Genomic DNA, 9806 nt, shown 5'->3' on the forward strand with positions numbered 1-9806 from the left:
ATTTTAGGATCCACACCTTCCAGAAAGAGGGACATCCGATTCTTCCAAAGACTAAAGTTGTCTTGGATAAATCGAGGAGGTTTGGCAAGAGAGCCATTATCATGAAGTGTGTGTTTGAGTTTTGTAAAGCCATTTGAAAGCAGTAAGATTATCTGTTAGACCCCATAATTCTTATTGTAAAAGTAATGAAAAACATACAAGTATGGAAGTGCAGAAGGTCGATGGAAGAAAAGATGGAAGAAATCCTAAGTGTCCAAGACCAACCAGAGATGCGGTGAAAGATCCATAGGTGCGATGAACAATGCATCTCCATCACCCCTCTAGTCATTAACACTTAGAGGATTCAATAACGATTCAATCAGAGATATTCCAGCAAGAAGATTCATAAAGACTTCTGGTTGAACATGCCTCCTAGAAGACAACTGGAGATGACTCATCGACAGCTGGATTTCTATTTCGTTAAGTAGATTGAGATAATTTCCGCAATTCTAGATAAATATCTTTTCCTAGAATATCTTATAGATATCTTTTCCCTAGATAGTTATCTTTTAAAATAGATTACTAGTATAAATAGCTTTTATATTTCTTGTAATCATACAGTTCCTTCTTATCAAAGCAATAATAGTGAGATCTTTGAAGCTTCATAATTCTCTTGAATATTCTTAAGCTGTTCTTCATTATTATTTATCCATACGACAAATTTAGATTCTTCATAACATAAATCTTCATGTTATTGAGAGATCTGGGATCAACAATTAGTATCAGAGCAGATTGATTGATTTTCCAATCAAAATGATCAATTTGAATCTAAAAATTCAAAATCTATCAATTTTCTCCATACTTGAAATCTTCTTCTTCTCTTCCAAACCGTTTTAATGGCCAACTGGAATTCCGCCTACAGTGTTGGTTCCCTCACCAAACCTCCAACTCCTCAACATGAGGAGTATCCACAATGGAGGATTCGCATGGTGAACTTCCTGGAGGGGATGGATAGACATCTCCTCATGTCTGTAATGGAAGTCCCATATGTTCCTCAAAGTCTTGCTCCAAGAGTTCCTAAAACGAGTACTACTGCAGAAGTTGCTGCTTACTACATGGTAAAGGATGAAAGTAACTGGGATGAAGATGACATCGAAAGGGTAAAGGCAGACAGGAAGGACAAGAGGCTGATTATCATGGCTATTCCCAATGACATTTTCCAATTTCTGGATGCTTGTACAACAATAAAGGATATATGGGATGAATTGGCTAGTCAACTGGAGGGAGGTGCTAAGACAAAGAAAAACAGTAAGGCGCAATGCTTGAACGAATACACGAACTTCAAAGCATTGCCCAATGAACCAATACAGAAGACATATGATCGTTTCAACACATTGATAAATCAATGTCGTAGAAACGACATTGCTAGGACCAAAGAGGAAAATAATGTCATTTTCCTCAAAAGTCTCGGTGATGAGTGGAATCAACTGTCGATGTCTCTCCAAGCAAATCAGGACTTAGACAGTTGGTCACTTCATGACGTATATGGAACACTTGTTGCTCAAGAGAAAGATATTTTGAAGAGGAAGGTGTCAATCAGTGGACCTCTTGACCTGGCAATAGAAGAAAAAGAGGTTACGAGGAGCTCTTCCAAAGATCACAAGAAAAGGAGAAAGAAGGCTTTGGTAGTTGAGTCAGAATCTGAAGAAGAAGTGTCTGACTCTGATGATGATCTCAAGGCATTTGCCAAATATCTGGCCTTGATAACCAAACAGTTCCAAAAAACATTCGTCAAGAAGCCCTATGAAAAAAACATCAGAAGAGACTCCAGAGGGGAGAGATATCAGCCATCTTATGGACAGAAGACATTGAGATTCCATCAGAGAGATGAAAGGAGAGAAGACAGAGAAGACAGAGAGGATAGGAGAGAAGACAGAAGAGAAGAAGGAGACAGAAAGAAAGATGGCCTTCGTTGCTACCGATGCGGGAAAATAGGCCATTTTCTAAGGAGTGCAAAGAATGACTGGTCAAGGATGCAGACTACTAAAAGAATAAATACAAGTACAATCCTAAAGAGCAAAGCCTGATAGCTGCGAAAGAAAATTGGGTGTCCAATTCTTCGTCTGATGAAGAAGACAAGGCACTCATATATCTGATGGCCAAGTCCAACCAAATATATGTAGAAAGCTGATAGAGGGCTTTCTACCATGGAAGAGTTTGTAAGCTGTCTTCTTGAACCTCTTTACGATCAGCGACCGATTTTGAGTGAAACAAGCGGTGTTGACAGCTTCAGCCCAAAAATGAGTTGGAAGATGAGATTCCCTGAGCATTGATCGAGAAGCCTCAATGATTGTTCGATTTCTCCTTTTAGCGACCCCATTTTGCTAAGGAGTTCTCACTAAAAAAAGTTGTGAGAGATTCCCTTGTCCTCAAAGAAGTTATCCATAGTACTGTTTTTTAATTCAGTACCATGGTCACTTCTGATAGATCATAATTTAATATTATTAAGCACTTCTATCTTCTTGATGAACGATATTATGTCTTCAGGTACTTGACTTTTGGATCTGAGAAAGAAGATCCAAGTGTACCTGGAGTACTCATCAACAATGATGAGTGTATACTTCTTTACAACAATAGATTGCATGTTCACTGGACCAAAGAGATCCATGTGCGGTCGCTGAAGAGGTGATGTCACTGAAGAGATCTGCTTGGATTTAAAGCTAGCTCTTGTCTGTTTTCCTTTCTCACATGCTGAGCAAAGAGATTCCTTTGCAAAGGTGTGTTGAGGAAGATCAGTGACGAGATCATTTCTAGACAACTCGCTGAGTGTCTTGAAGTTAAGGTGAGAAAGTCATTTGTGGCACAGCCAGTTGATATCTGACGAAACTTTAGAGAGAAAACAGCTATTCTCAGTGAGATAAGAATCCATGTTGATGATGTAGACATTCTTTAGACGAGAGCCGGTTAGAGCAACATTATCATCTTTGTCGTAGACATAGCATGAATTCTTGGAGAATTTCACTGTCAAATCTTTATCACACAACTGACTGATGTTGAGTAGGTTATGCTTCAGTCCTTCAACATATGCAACACGCTTGAAAGTGGTTGCACCATTGGTTAATACACCAAAACCTTTGGTATATACTTTTTCGTTTCCTCCAAAGGTCACGGGAGGGCCTATTTCTTCCTTGTAGTCGATAAGGAGGGATTTGTCTCCGGTCATATGTCTTGAGCATCCACTTTCGAGATACCAAATGCCTTTGACTTCCTACACAAAGGAACAGTTTAAAAATGTTTTGCTACCCATTCTAATTGGGTCCAACAATGTTAGAGGCAACATCCACTAAAACTGAAGAACCAGTGTCAGCAGAAGGCTTCACTAAACCTGAAGAGGTTTCAGTGGGATTAGGAACAATCTCTGACGCTAATAGAATAGAGTCAGTGAGTGTCTTTACTGAGCCTGACGAAGAGGCTTCAGTGGTCGGAGGAACAACAACATCTGACGCTGAAGACTTAGTGTCAGTAGTTGTCTTCACTGAGCTCGAAGAGGAGGCCCTAGTAGATTTCTTCACCTTGGTTGTTTTAACAACCTTAGCGGTAGATTTTGCCTTGGTAGATTTCTCAGTCTTAGCTAGTTTCTTGCCCTTGGCTAGGGGACCAGCCTTGGCGGCAGAAGGACACTTACTAGCAATGTGTGTAGTTTCACCACAATGTCTACACTTCCTATAGTTGAAGCTAGCTTTAGGGCCAGGAAGTACCAAAGAAGAAGAGGGACAAGTTCCAAGGATTTCCTTCTCATTAGTTATAGGATGAACTTTTGAGGATTTGGAGTCCTTAGGTGAAACATTCACCTTGATCTTAGACTTAGATTTTTGAGAAGATTCAGATTTCTTGGTCCCTAAAGAAGAAGAAGGTGCACAAGCTGAAAGAATAGATTTAGATCTATGTGACTTGTTAGCCTTCTTAGGAAGAGGTGTTGTGACAATGGATTTACCTTTGTATTTGCAACCTGGTCTCGAAGGAGTTCCATCAAGATGACTCTCAGTAAGAGAAAACTGAGAGGAAGAAGTGTCAAGAATAGAAGAGACAAAGGTACCAAATTGAGCATGGACCTATCAGTGACACTATCTTCCTTATCATAGGAAAAACCTAGACCAATCTTTATCTTGGCAGACATCTGAGCATTAATGATCTCAGAGGCTTTGAAAGAGGCTTTGCACTATCCTTCAATGGTATCCTCTTCAGCCTTGAGTTCAGCTTTGCTTGCTCACGCTCAACAATAGCCTGTTCACGTTCAATAGTGATGGTTTGGTTTACAATGACCTAATCTTTGAGATCTTCTTCGATCTTTGTCAACTCTTTGATCTTGGAATGACAAATCTTCAACTTTCTTGAAGATCAAGAGTAAGCATTTCTGCTTTAGATTTTCCATTCAGGGCATTGTAAAGGTCAACCATCAACGTATCTAATGCTGATAGGCTAGAAGAGGAAGAAGAAGAAGGTTAATTCAGGAGACATACCTGAGCAGAAAAGGATGATGAAGGATCATAAGAAGTTGACGTCTCAAGGGTTTCTTCCTTGACATCCTTGGCCATTAAGCAAAGATAGGTCGTGTCTTCCTCATCAGACAAATCAGCCCAGTCATGCTCTTCAGCGGCAAGACCTTTAGCCTTTCGCTAGGAACTCTTCATTTTCTTATACTTCTCCTTCAGCTTCAGGTATTTATCATCTTTAGTTCTGAAGGAGGAAGGGGATTTCGAAGCTGGCATCACAGCCTTCTTTGACCTGCATTCACCTGTAAAATGACCTTTACGGTGATAATTGTAGCAGACCGCTGAAGCCTTGTCAATAGTATCTGACTTTGGCTTTTCCTTAATGGTCAGCGTGGGAGATCTGTGGAAATTACTTTTCCTGGCGAATCTTCTAAAAGACTTAGTTAAAAGCGCCAATGATTCATCAAAGTCTGCAAGATCAAACTCTAACATATCCTCAGAGTTAGTAGAGTCTAACTCAGTGATAGTAACAGGAGGAAGAACTGAAGAAGAAGAAGAAGAAGAAGAAGAAGAAGAAGAAGAAGAAGAAGAAGAAGAAGAAGAAGAAGAAGAAGAAGAANAGAAGAAGAAGAAGAAGAAGAAGATAGGAGTTCAACTGAAGAATCTTCAGAGATCAAAGCTAACGGAGAGCTTTTCATGTCTTTGGAATCCTTGATTAGATTCTTCTTCAGTTGTCGAGACTGCTCATGATTGAGCAATATCCCATATAAGGTGCTAAGAGAAAGAGATGACATGTCGTTGGACATCTTGAAGACACATAGAATAGGTATCCCAAGATTCTGGTAAACATTCCAGAAACTTCGTTAAAGTTTCAGAGTTGGAATATTCTCTGCCAACTATCCTTAAATCAATAAGAAGACAATTAAAGCTTTGATGTACTTCAGACAACGTCTCAGTCTTTCCACATAGAAAGCTTTTGTATTATCTTACTAAGTTTATCTTCCTCGATTTTTGAACCTGAGAGGTTCATTCATATTGAACACAGAGAGTGTCCCACATGGATTTCGAGGTTCTAAGCTTCATCACAGAATGATAGACCTCGTCAGGAAGAGACATAGCTATTATAGATCTCACATGAGTATCTGTAGCTATCTTCTTCTTGTCTTCTTCACTCCATTGATGAGGGAACTTAGAAATCTGCCGTTCAGGAATCGTGGTAATTGTAGCTGTTTCAGTAACATCCAGAGATATAACATATAGAACATATGGTCCATTTTCTATATAGTGTGAAATTTCAGGATCCACACCTTCCAGAAACAGAGACATCTGATTCTTCCACAGACTAAAGTTGTCTCTGATAAACCGGAGAGGTTTGGCAAGGGAACCATTGTCGTGAAAGTTTGTGCTTGTGTTTTGCAAAACCATTTGAAAGCAGTAAATTATCTAGAGAAAGAGATATAATAATATGCAGACAAACAACTAAACAAAAAGAGACGAAAATGCTGCTCTGATACCACTTGTTGGTCCAGTTGTGTCTACAAGAGTTTTAGAGAAACAGTTTGTAGAAGAGGGGGGTGAATACAAACATAGACAACTTTCAAATTTAAAAATATATATTGATAAAGAAAGATCAATACAGATTTTTACAAGATTGTATGCAGAAATAGACAAGGTAAAGACAACCTATCTAAAACAATCTAAATTTACACACAGATAATCTTAGCAAAGAGAAAAGATTTGCTGAAATATAAAGAAGGAAATAAGTTCTTCTTGAGTAAGAACTTTTAGAATACTTAAGAGGGATTCTAACTTGCTTGAAGATAAGCGTAAGTGTTCTTAGATGTGTGTGATCTCTTGTGTGTATGCATGTATTAGTTTGCATAGAGAGAACACTCATCTATTTATACCCATTGCATTAAATGCACATTTAATGCAATGCAGTAGGGTTTGAACACGCGTCAAGATGTTAAAGAAAAGCTTGTCCTTTGCTGTAGTGAATAGTTCAAAAGCCTATTCATAAGCAAACATCCTTCCATGGAGTTGGTGGGTAATAGAGTCAACTAGTCGGCTCCTTACTGTACTATACTCTAGAAAGGGTATGGTGTTGTTCTCTGTGTGTGGAAGGACAAGACAAAAACAATCTTGCACAACAAGCTTCATTTGATCGCTGAATGTTGGAATAACGCTGAAGGTCTCTTCAACATTCATTGAGGCTTGGGCAGTCCTCACACATATGTTGACCAGGTTGTAATCACTGAATGCCGCTTCAGATCACGAACGCGCAAGTCTCTAATCTTCAGTTTCAGTCTTCGACTTTTGCTGAAGGTTCTTTGGTGTGAGTTTTGTCTTTTTGAAGTAACGTTGTCGCTGTAGGATTTACAATACATGTTTCAGCGAGCACTGAACAGACTCAGTGATGATCGCTGGAACTGAAAGACATAAACATAATATTTTGAAATAGGTAAAGGGGATTATCATCAAATCAATGAGAGAGAGGATCAACAGTATCCCATAAAAAGAAATAAGAGAGAGAGATAGCGGACATGCCCTTGGACATCTTGAGACACATGGTATATTGATCCCATAATTATGGCAAGCATTCAAGAAACTTGGTTAGTCTCAGAGTTGGAATATTCTCTTCCAACTGTCTTCAAATCGATAAGAAGACAATTAAAACGTTGATGTACTCCAGACAACGATTCATTCTTTCCACAAAGAAAGTTTTCATATTGTCTTACTAATTTAATCTTTCTCGATTCTTGTACTTTAGTAGTACCTTCATGTTGAACACAAAGAGTGTCCCACATAAATTTCGAGGTTTTGAGTTTCATCATAGGGTGATATACCTCGTCAGGAAGAGACATGGCTATAATAGACCTTGCATGAGTGTCTAAATTCATCTTCTTCTTGTCTTCATCACTCTACTGATGAGGGAGCTTTGGAATTTGCTGTTCAGGAATCGCGGTAGTCGTAGCAGTTGCAGGAACTACTGGAGATATAACATATGGAACATAGGGTCCATTTTCTATATAGTATGGATTCTCAGGATCCACACCTTCCAAGAAGAGAGACATCCGATTCTTCCAGAGACTAAAGTTGTCTCTTATGAAACGGGGAGGTTTGGCAAGAGAGTCATTGTCGTGAAAGTGAGTGCTAGTGTTTTGTAAACTATTTGTAAATGAATAAATTATCTAGAGAAGAGAAGATAATAAAATGCCGATAAACAACAAAACAACACAAAAAGCAAACATCGCTTTAATACCACTTGTTGGTCCCAACTGGATCTATAAGAGTTTATAGGTAACAGCTTGTAGAGGGGGGGATGAATACAAACACAGAAACTTTCACTTTTAAAATTATATATTGAGAATGATCAATACAAATTTTACAAATTGTTTACGGAAGAGATAAGGTAAAGAAAACCTATCTGAACAATCTAGAGGTACACACAAATACACTTAACAAATAGAAAAGATTGATGTAAGAAATTAAGACTTGAAATGTGTTCCTCACTTGCTTGAAGTGGTTCTTTCTCTTTAGAGAGTAGAGGGAGGTGTCTTCTTGGGTATGCTTCTTAGAATGAGAAAGATAAATTCTAATTGCTTCTGTTGTCTCAGTGGAGAACACCCAGCTATTTATACTCATTGCATTAAATGCAATTCAGAAGGTACAAAACACGTGTCAAGCTTTTGGAGGAAAACTTGTCATTTGTTACAGTGTAGACAATAGTCGTTTTGTCTATTCATGAGCATACATCTTTTCATAGATTTGGTGAGCACTAGAGCCAACTAATTGGCTCTATACAATACTATGCTCTAGAAAAGGTATGAGTTTGTCCTTAGTGTGTGGAAGGACAAGTCAAAAACAAACGTGCATGGTAAGCTTTATTTGAATGTTGAATGCTGGGATGACGCTGGAGGTCTCTTCAGCATTCGTTCAGGCTTGTGCCGTCTTCACACATATGTTGACTAGTTTGTAATAACTGAATACCGCTTCAGATCATGAACGCACTAGTCTCTAAATCTTTAGTTTCTGTCTTCGACATTGCTGAAGGTTCTTTGGTGTGAGTTTTGTCTTCTTGAAGTATAAAAGTCACTGGAGATTTCGACAGGTAAAATGGATTATCATCAAATCAATGAGAGATGATTAACAGAAGGTATTAAAAGGGTAATCTGCAGATTTTTTTCTTGTACATCTTATAACCATCTCTAATCGATTCTCCAAAATGAAGATTTTGGAGTCCGATAGAACCTCCAAAATGGAGAAAGTAGGAGAGAAAGGATAAAAATTCCAAATTTGGAGAACTCTCTGAAATAGAATGCTTTTCTTATCTATACTACCTTATCTAAACAACCCCTAAATCATAACACCATTTACATAGAATTCCTAAGGCATATTAGTTCATCCCATATGTTAATTTGATATATTGTCCACTTATTTAAAGTTTGATAGGTAGAGTTGCAGAAGCAAGTCCTTTTCTTAAACTGATGGGAGTCTAAATTAGAGAAATGAGTCTTCAACATCATATAAGAAACTAGCCTAATTGGAAGATCGATAGATGAATGATATCATCTTTTATTTTCGAGATGATAACCCATGTGAATGTTGAATAACCCTACACACCAATACACTAAGGCTGCAAAATTTGGAAAATTGTTTCTATGTATCATTTAATGCAGACGCATGGATTAATAGATAGAAGTATCTAATTTTCTTGAATGAAATGATTACCATAAAAAAGTAAATGAAGAATCTGCAATGTTCAAAGAACACAAAATGAGAAATAGAAATCTAAATGAATATAGATTATTAAACAAGTGAATTATATCGAGTATTTTTGTTTGATTTTGGATTGCATTTTCTGTTGATGTAGCTATTGTGTTGAAAGGAGAAAAAGATAAATCAAGAAGGGGAGTTGTGATTCAAATGTGGAAGTTGTCTTAAAAGTCTTAAAAATCTCATAGTTACAAGATTTTAAGTTTATGTACAACTTCTACCAGCATTGTTATATTCTCAATACTCCACTCATTGTCGGTCAAGTAGTTTGGGTTCTCAAGGTACCGGTTAAGTTCTAAAGGACCCGATTCATATTCGTGAGGCAAGGGTGTCGATTTAGGGTTTGTTCAAAAAAAATTGTTGTACATCTCTTTATGCCATTAACTCTTAAAACCTTTTGGGTTTTGGTCTTGGAGACTTCTCCTCTATTATCAGTTTACCTTTCACTTTCTTGTGTTGTTGTTACTAGGTTTGTGTAATCGCAACCCATCAATTCGATTGGGTGTTTCTTTCTTCTTCTACATCTTCATACCAATTTTACTTTTTGTATACTACCAT

This window comes from Cynara cardunculus, unplaced genomic scaffold, assembly GCF_001531365.2.
Source record: "Cynara cardunculus var. scolymus isolate 2C unplaced genomic scaffold, CcrdV1 Un_Scaffold_1926, whole genome shotgun sequence".
NCBI classification, from domain to species: Eukaryota; Viridiplantae; Streptophyta; class Magnoliopsida; order Asterales; family Asteraceae; genus Cynara; species Cynara cardunculus.